This window comes from Rhinopithecus roxellana, chromosome 4, assembly GCF_007565055.1.
Source record: "Rhinopithecus roxellana isolate Shanxi Qingling chromosome 4, ASM756505v1, whole genome shotgun sequence".
NCBI lineage: Eukaryota > Metazoa > Chordata > Mammalia > Primates > Cercopithecidae > Rhinopithecus > Rhinopithecus roxellana.
In genome coordinates this window covers 87,104,786-87,114,123 of record NC_044552.1, presented here as the reverse complement: position 1 = coordinate 87,114,123, position 9,338 = coordinate 87,104,786, and positions in this window count along the sequence as shown.

The following is a 9,338-nucleotide window of genomic DNA, read 5'->3' as shown; positions in this document are numbered from 1 at the left end:
CCCATAATCGTGGTGGAAGGTGAAGGAGGAGCAAAGCCACATCTTATATGGTGGCAGGCAAGAGAGCTTGTGCAGCGCAACTCCAATTTATAAAACTGTCAGATCTGATGAGACTTATTCACTACACGAGAACAGTATGGGGGAACTGCCCCCATGGTTCAATTATCTCCATCTGGCCCCACCCTTGACGCATGGAACTTACTATAATTCAAGGTGAGATTTGGATTGGGACACAGCCAAGCCATATCAGTAATATAACACACAATGCATGAATATAGTAAGTATTACCAAATATACTGACTACAGTAGAAACCAGTCTAGAATAGAAAAGCAAAAGTAGAAACAGGGCTGAGCAGAGGCCAGAAGCTCAGGAAATTTGGTGTCAAAGACTTTTGCTTTTGAAGTTCAATCTCAACCTCTGCAGGTACTTATCTTGCTCCTTGCCTATCTGACCTTATTAATGCTTACATTTAAATGCTATTGTAGGTGGGGTGGGCTGGATTACACTTTAAGTTGTTATTACTGATCTATACTCCAGGGCAAATGAATTTTGAAAAACAGTTTGATTAAAAAAATGGGGAAGAATCTGTAAGGCATCAGATATTGTAGAAAGTAGAAGATGAATGAAATTGTAAGGGGCTAAGAAAAGGAGTTAGAGGAAGCAGGAGCCTTCCCAGCTAAGATCATGACTCAGCCTAGTGCTCTCCTTGAGTTGCCACATTTTTGTAGACATGAATTCTATAGATAAAGGTTTCACTATCATATGGGCAGGCTGGCCAAGAAAGTCTTGATTCTTCTTTTAATGGGGACTCTTGGGGCCAATAGCTGTATCAATTTTACATGTGTGACAGGCCCAGTCTAAGTCAAATCATGAAAGGCCAGGGCAAAGTCCTTTGTCTGGGATGTTGGCAATACTTGCTGGAGAATATGGGGCTATCAAAATATAGCCTAGGTATTTTCAGTCTGAATAGTTTCCACTTATGTGGTTCAAAGACTCTAGGTGAGTGATTCTCAATTATTGGAGCATTTTTCCCTGGAAAGGGGTGAAGATCGTATTAGAATTTGAGGGATGGCAGTGAGTGGATATTTGACGATGCAAGTTCAATATACTTACTCCATTAGTAACACAAATTACAAACAATAAGTGGTTAGTGGAAATATGCAGGAGATAGAATGAGAAAGCACTGTTAGAGTGTTAGAGACATAGGACAGAAAGTGTCGATAAATAGTGCTGTAGACCAGTAGGAGATACAAAGAGATCTGAGAACAAAGGATGCTCCTCTTTGGTGAGTCACAAGGGTCCTTTGAGTCTGTGGAGTAGTGGAGCTGAGACACCATAGGACTCAGTGACTGTGAGTGCTGAGGAAAAGTGTGAGTTTGGCAATTGAAATGCCTTGTGTTGATTCCATGTTTAGGCCTCTTTCCAGCTTTTCCCATGGAGCTTCTCAAGAGGACCATTGAAAATTCTCACTTGGTCTGTGGTCTCTTTGGGAAACTCATACTACATGTCAGAAAGTACATGGCTTAGTAACATGCATTTTCTGATGCTAGATGATTGGTTGGCCAGGTAAAAATGTCATATAGTTTTAGGAATATTGGAGGTCATGTGCTTTTTTTTTTATATTATTATTATTAGTAAGATTACACAAGGCTAGAATTTCAAGTAAAGTATTAAGCTGACTCTTTTAAATTGGAATGATTCAGACCTTTATTGTCATGAAGTATACCTTCAAGAATATAATCATTAATTCACAAATGTGCCGAAACAAAGCGTGTTGGTTATTCTCTTTTTCCCTACCTTTCAGCCCTACTCCCTTCAGATCTGTTATCCATTCTTGGACTCTGGAAACTGACTTCCTAGGAATAAGTCATTTGGGATCTTTCACTGGTTGGCTTTGGATTGGGTTCAGGCAGTGGGAAGCACCAGCAGGAGATCAGAGGGAGGAGGAGACAGCTATTCTTTGATGTCCCCTCTCTGGCTAGCTGTGTCCTACTGCACTGCACCTCCTGCTGGGCATCTTCCTCTCCTCAGCTCCAGCTCTCACTGGGTTCCCACAAGGATGTTTTCTCATTGCGTCTCTTCGGCACTGGGGGTGGTAGTGCCTTCTCACTAGCAAGTTCCTGTTTCTAGTTTCTGGATGCTTCACTATTGTTTGATAAGATTTCCTTAACTTGCTCACACTGCTGTAAATCATCTATTCAAGTGTTAACATTTACTCTCTCCAGGAGAAATTTCTTCTGGGACTCTGAATAATACACAAGGAGCCACGATTTAAGAAAACTACACAGGATTAGACTTAGAAGTGGATTGCCCACAAACTAGTTCAGTGATCTTTGTGAAAATGCTTTGGCTTTTCTGAGGCTTTATTTCACCTCATGTAAAAAGGGCAGGAAATTATCTTCCGATCTCAAATCAAATATGGCATAAATAGCTGAAAGAGAAAGTGGCAGGTTGGACTGGATGACAAGCCTTGCCATTTTTAGATAGTGGAGACAGATACAAGCAGGCCAAATTGGAAACCATCTCAGGTGCTTCAGGGCGATTTTATCTTTGCAAGAGAAGAACCAAGAGACAACTTTGTTTCAAGCCAGATATAACCTAAGACTAGATTTCCTCTTGATAAGGAAAACTGATGCAATGGCCCAGGGAGGTTGGGGAGAACTGGAATTGTAAGGTATTTATGTGGGAGAAGGCAGTCTTTTCCTTGATTCTCAAATGCTATAATCAAAGAGAAGTAAGTCACTGACTAGATAGTGGGTTGCCTTCATTGCTAAACTACATGTGCTGACACTTGTAGCCTTGAAGATCTAGAGTCCTTGTGGACTCTCACCTTAGAGTTCTAAGTCCACTTCAAGCCCCAGTGTCTTGGTTCATTTAGTCCTGAGGCTCCACTTCAAGCCCTGGTGTCTTGGTTCATTTAGTCCTGAAGCTCTGACAGGTTCCACTCCTAATGAACTTTTTGAAATCTTATGTTTTTGACCTCAGTTTTCAGAAAGCATAAAAATGGATTGTTTAAAAATTACCATTCCTTTGTGTTTTATTTTAAAAATCAGATAAATTTTCAATTAAACCAGATTTATTCATTATGGAGAGCTCTAATTTGCTATTAAAAGTTTCTGAAAAGGCTAGCTACTAAAATGTCAAGTGTGGGGATGAATGAGAGAGTGTGGAGGGAAAGTAAGCAGAGAAAACCAATGCTGGAATTAGTGGAGAGAAGAAAGAGAGACAGAGAGAGAGAGATTGATTCTGCTCAAGAGTGGGAAAAGGAATGATGGCCACAATATGGTAGTTTGTTGACTAAATCTGGAAGAAAGAAAAACTATCTCAGTGATATTTTGAGAACTTTTCATTGAGTATTTATTTGGAAGTAAAAGTTCCTGAAGAAATGCTGAAGATGTTGATTCACCAAAATATGATATTTTAATAAATATTGGATTAAACTATGAGAAGATTCAAGGGTAGTTATCTAATACAATTTAATAAATTTTTGAAAATATGAACAAATGAATTAATACCCACCATTTGATTTTCTTCATTATTTCTCATTCATCATGAGAAAGAAAAGAAGGTTAACTGAGATCAGCATGGGCATTCTCACTCAACGTGACAACAATCATTTAATTGACATCTGTGCTTGGAATAGCTTCTCCAGGTGTAAGAATCCTTCAGCTTCCAAAGCTGAGGAGCTCTCTGTATCACCAGTGATATTCAGAATGCATTTTGAAGCTCTTCCAGCTTTTATCAGTTATGTTTGGTTTCATTCAGAGCATTGTTTTTTTTTCCAACTACCATCATCTGCACATTAGGGTTCCAAGAGATTCTCATTTCAAGGGCAGCTTGAGTCAATTTAGCTGTGAAAAAATTCAATTCTGATAAGCTTTGGCATATCATAACAAGACCCAAATGTCTCATCCTATTAGTGTGCTATCTTTTGGTATGCATGCCGTTGTTATTCACCGCACTTTGTTCTGTTGTCATATTCATTTCCCTTGTTGTCTTATCCATAGCTCATGTTTTCCCTCTGCAAAACCACCAAGAAATTATCTTAGGAAAATCAATAGAAGGCCTGATTTTTAGTATAGAAGCCAGCAAAACCTGGAGATGTAGGGAAGAAATTATGTCAGAGAAACACAAAAGAGGGATTGGTGGACCAATTATCTAACTTCTGATGAATATAATTAAGATATTATTTCCTGATAGTTATCATAGATTATAAGGAACTTCTATTTCTCTAAAACCAGAATAATTAGCTCTCTGAAATTATAGAATATAAATAACATCTGATTATTCTGGTGCTTTAGTTGTCTTTATAGGAGTAATATGTGAGAGACATGAGAGCTGATCTGAAATGAATTTCTTGAGTTCCCAAGTGCCTCAGAAACTTTACTTACAGTTTCTAAAGACCTTTTAAATGATGGGCTTAAATTATAATGTTTGAGTGGGTTTTTACTTAAAAAGTGTGATGATACCCAGAGGTATCGATAAACCCTTCAATATTTCAACTGTAAGTAAGCAAAGTAAGTTAGCAATAGTGGCTTCAAAATAATATGTAATATAATCCAACATATAGTTAAACTGAAAGTCAAAGTGTGCCCATCATATATATGATGTTGGGTATTTCTCTTGATGTTTCATTGGTGTTGTTTCCATTAGGATTCTAAGAATTCATCAGGATCCACCAAAGATAGAGATTAGGTAGATTACCAAAGATAAAGATTAGGTTTCTCTAAAAAAAGATCAAAAACTTTAGACTGAAGCTTAGTCTCATTTTGCAGTTTGCAAAACATACCAATGAAGCAATACATTTGGGATTTTACTATATTCGCAGATAAGCACATTGCATCATAACTAGGAGATTTTAGTTTCCTAGAGGAAAGGTATGACTGGCAGAAGAAACTATTTGTAAAATGTTTGAAGGAACATAGAGTGGTGGAAGGGGAGACTGGACAGGCATAGGGAGAGTTGTGAGAGGAAAACAGAAACCAGATGGCAGAGAAAGGGTCTCTTGAGTGGAGGTGATGGGGACAAGATGGGAGCTAAATTTGCCCCAAGTGTGATCAGGTCGGATATGTCCATTTATTTAGTTTAGGCTTTCCCCTGGCACACCTGGGTCTCATAGCTGCTCTGGAATTTTCCCCTCCAGCCACTAACTGGGTAACAGAGAAGCAGCAATAATCCAGAGGGGAGAGAATGAGACTGGGGGCACCAGGTTAAAGTGTCTTTCTTACTGGAGGATGATGACTGCTCTCCTCAGTTCAAAGGGGAAGCTAAACTTGTGTATAAAATGTCTGTTAGGTGACCTGTGAATGTATTTGTTTTTATGGAATCACTAGACCAGAAGAACAGCAGCTCTTTCTCATTATGCATCTGTTTTTGTGCCCCTTGGAAGCATTTAAGACACATTTACATTTTCTAGCCAACACTGACTAAATGAAAACTCAAACCCCACAAATTTTGATGGAGGTGTTATATTATTATTAAGGAACTTTTCTTCACCTGTTTCTCACTTTTATTTTTCATTAGAATTTTGTAGATGGAGACTTTGAAGGGCTCTCTTGAGCAAGGAGCTATGCTTACTCTTCAAATGGATAATCATTTTTCTAAACCAGTCTTACCCTCAAGGAAGGACAACAGAAAAAAGCAGACAGTTCCTGCCCTAGGCACAGAGTGGTCCCATTTAAAACTATATCAAGATTCCAACTGAGACTGTTCCCTGGTGATTAATTTTTTAGATATTACTGAAAAAACTATCAAAAAAGCTTCTCAATCTACACTAAAGGAAACCCACGTTATAGATGGGTTATTATTAAAACACATAGTAGGCACTCGGATATTTAATGGATAAATGAATGAACAAATGTCCTCCTGGGATTGAATGACTTACCCTGTAGACATATGATGTTTCAGTATAAAGACTAAATTGCTTGGACATGTCTCTTTGTGGGATTTTCACTATTTTGGTTAGATTGTTTTCATTAGCTCCTCTCTGCCTGAGAGCGAAGATTTGAAATCTAAGTATTTTCAAGTGCAATTTGTCAATCCTGAGCCCTCTATTTCAACAGAGCACACCTAATTTTTTTTATTACTAATTAATTTATTTAGAGGTACTGGGTCAGCCTCTTTTGGGAAACTGATGAGTGAGAGACTCCCTCCAAGCTCTCAGTTTACAGTATAGGATAAGCTCTCAGCTTACAGCAGAGGATAATTACTTAGGAAATACAAAAGTAACATCATTTGGAACACAGCTCAAACAGTAGTCTATTAGCTATCTAACACCTTTATCTGAATAAATTTTCGGAGAATTCTCAAAATGTGGCACAATTTACTAGTTTTCTCCTGTCTGCCTGTAAACCTATCACACTTCCCCTTTTAAAAAATCATGCCTTTTTCACACGTTGTCTCATTCCTTCCCATCACTGCCATACTTTTTTGAAAATGAAAAGTCTTTTCCTGTTGTTTCCGTCTCTTCTCTGCCAACTTAAGTCATGAGTCTATGGATTATGACCTGCATCCCCATGACTCTGCTCTAGTGGCCCTGCAAGATCACTAGGGATTGCAATATACAAAGGCTTTTCTTTCTGTATATTCTCTTGATGTTTGTTACATAAAACACTATTAGCCTCCTCCTCTTTCTTGAAACTCTCTTTCCTTATTTCCCATGACATTAGCATGTGGCAATTCTGCTACCTGAATGGCTGCTGTTGCTTGTCTCTTTTGATGGAGGTACTCTCCTTTGTATCTTAAATATGTAGATAGCTGCAGGGTTGTCTTGCTTGTTCTGCTTCCATTCTTCTTTCTCCTGGTTCTAGCATCTCGGTGGTTTTCCTTCAGAGAAGCAACTTCCATCTCATCCTCAGCCATGTAGTCCTGGAGGTGTTAATGTAGCTCCCTGATTCTGGGGCTCAGCACCTGGCCCTGGCCTGTGCAATCAGCATATTCCATCGGAAATCCCCCTCAGTGATTCACTGGGACATTGTTGTGTGACCTGAATTGAGCCAATCATTGTCAGCCCTGGAACATTTGCTAGAACTATTGGGAAAGAAAACTTTTTGTTTCTGGCAGTGTTGACTTTTTACAATGTAAGTCTAAAGCTGCACAATACAGTTTTACCTATGCAGAAGAAGTCAGGTAGGCATCTACCTAGGGGGAAGGAAGGATAAAGGGGGTACAGGGTAAAGAGGGCATCTCTGCAGAGTGACAAGGCCAAAGCAAATGAATATCTCCTCAGGGCTGCAATAGCCTGAAGTAGGGTGTTTGAACCCAAATGATGGGCTTTGATTACCTTTATTTCAAATATAATTTATTTAATTACACATTCATATAATTTAAATTTTAATAATTTTAACAATTGATTCACAAAATTCCTGAAGATTTAACAGTGGATTGCAGCCCACTTGTGCCTCTAGTATGAATATCTGTTGATGTTTCTTGGCTGAATAAATTATTACTACCATGGCTACTGATATGGTTTGGCTCTGTGTCCTCTCCCAAATCTCATCTCAAATGGTAATCCCCACGTGCTGAGGGAGGGACCTAGTGGGAGGTGATTGGATCATGGGGGTGGTTTCCCTCATGCTGTTCTTGTGATAGTGAGTGAGTTCTCATGAGAACTGATGGTTTTAAAGTGTAGTACTTCCTTGCTGTCTCTCTCTCTCTCTCTTGCTGCCATATAAGATGTGCCTTGCTTCCCCTTTGCCTTCTGCCATGATTATAATTTGCTTGAGGCCTTCCCAGCCATGCAGAACTGTGAGTCAGGGAAACCCCCTTTTTCTAAAAAAAAATACATAAATTATGTAGTCTCAGATAGTATCTTTATAGCAATGTGATAACAGACTAATACAGAAAATTGATACTGGCAGAGTGGGATACTGCCATAAAGATAACCTGAAAATGTGAAAGTAACTTTGGAACTGGGTAACAGGCAGAGGTTGGAACAGTTTGGAGGGCTCAGAAGAAGATAGGAAGATATGGGAGAGCATGGAACTTCCTAGAGACTTATTGAATGGTTTTGACCAAAATGTTGATAGTGATATGGACAATGAAGTCCAGGCTGAGGTATCAAATGGAGATGAAGAACTTCTTGGAAACTGGAGCAAAGTTCATTCTTGCTATGCTTTAGCAAAGAGAAAGGTGGCATTTTGCCTCTGCCCTAGAGATCTGTGAAACTTTGAACTTGAGAGAGATGATTTAGGATATCTGGTGGAAGAAATACTAAGCAGCAAAGTGTTCACGATGTGACCTGGCTTTTTCTGAAAGTGTTCAGTCATATGTGTTCACAAAGGGATGGTTTGAAATTAGAACTTATGTTTAAAAGGGAAGCAGAACATAAACATTTGGAAATTTTCAAACAATTTTCTGGGGAGAAATTCAAGCTGGCTCCAGAAATTTGCATATGTAAAGAGGAGTTGAATGTTAATAGCCAAGACAATGGAGAAAATGTCTCCAGGACATGTCAGAAATCTTGGCAGCAGCCCCTCCCATCACAGGCTTGGAGACCTAGGAGGGAAAAATGGTTTTGTGGGGTGGGCCCAGGACCCTGCTGCTCTGTGCAGTCTCAGGACTTGGTGCCCCGTGTTCCACCTGCTGCAGCTCTGGCTGCGGCTAAAAGGGACCATGTACAGCTCTGACCATTGCTTCAGAGGGTGCAAGCCTTGAGCCTTGGTCACTTCCACATGGTGTTGGGCCTGCAGGTACACAGAAGACAAGAGATGAGGTTTGGAAACCTCAGCCTAGATTTCTGAGGATGTATGGAAATTCCTGGATGTCCAGAGAAGTCTGCTGCTGGGGGAGACCCTCATGGAGAACTTCTGCTAGGGGAATGCAGAAGGAAAATGTGGGGTTGCAGCCCCCACACAGAGTTCTCACTGGGGCACTGCCTAATGGATATGTAAGAAGAGGGTCACTGTCCTCCAGACCCTAGAAAGGTAAATCCATCAACAGCTTGCACTGTGCACCTGGAGAAGCCACAGACACTTAATGTCAGCCCATGAAAGCAGTCATGGGGGTGCTGTACCCTGCAGTGCCACAGAGGCAGAGATGGCCAAGGGAGCCCACTTCTTTCATCAGTATGACCTGGATGTGAGACATGGAGTCAAAGGAGATTTTGCAGCTTTAACATTTAATGACTGCCCAGCCAGGTTTTGGACTTGCACGGGGCCTGTGACCCCTTTGTTTTGGTCAATGTCTCCCATTTGGAATGAGAACATTTACCCAATCCCTGTACCGCCATTGTATCTTGGAAGTAACTAACTTGTCTTTGATTTTCCAGGCTCATAGGTGGAAGAGACTTGCATTGTCTCAGATGAAAGTTTGGACTTGGACTTTTGAGTGAATGATG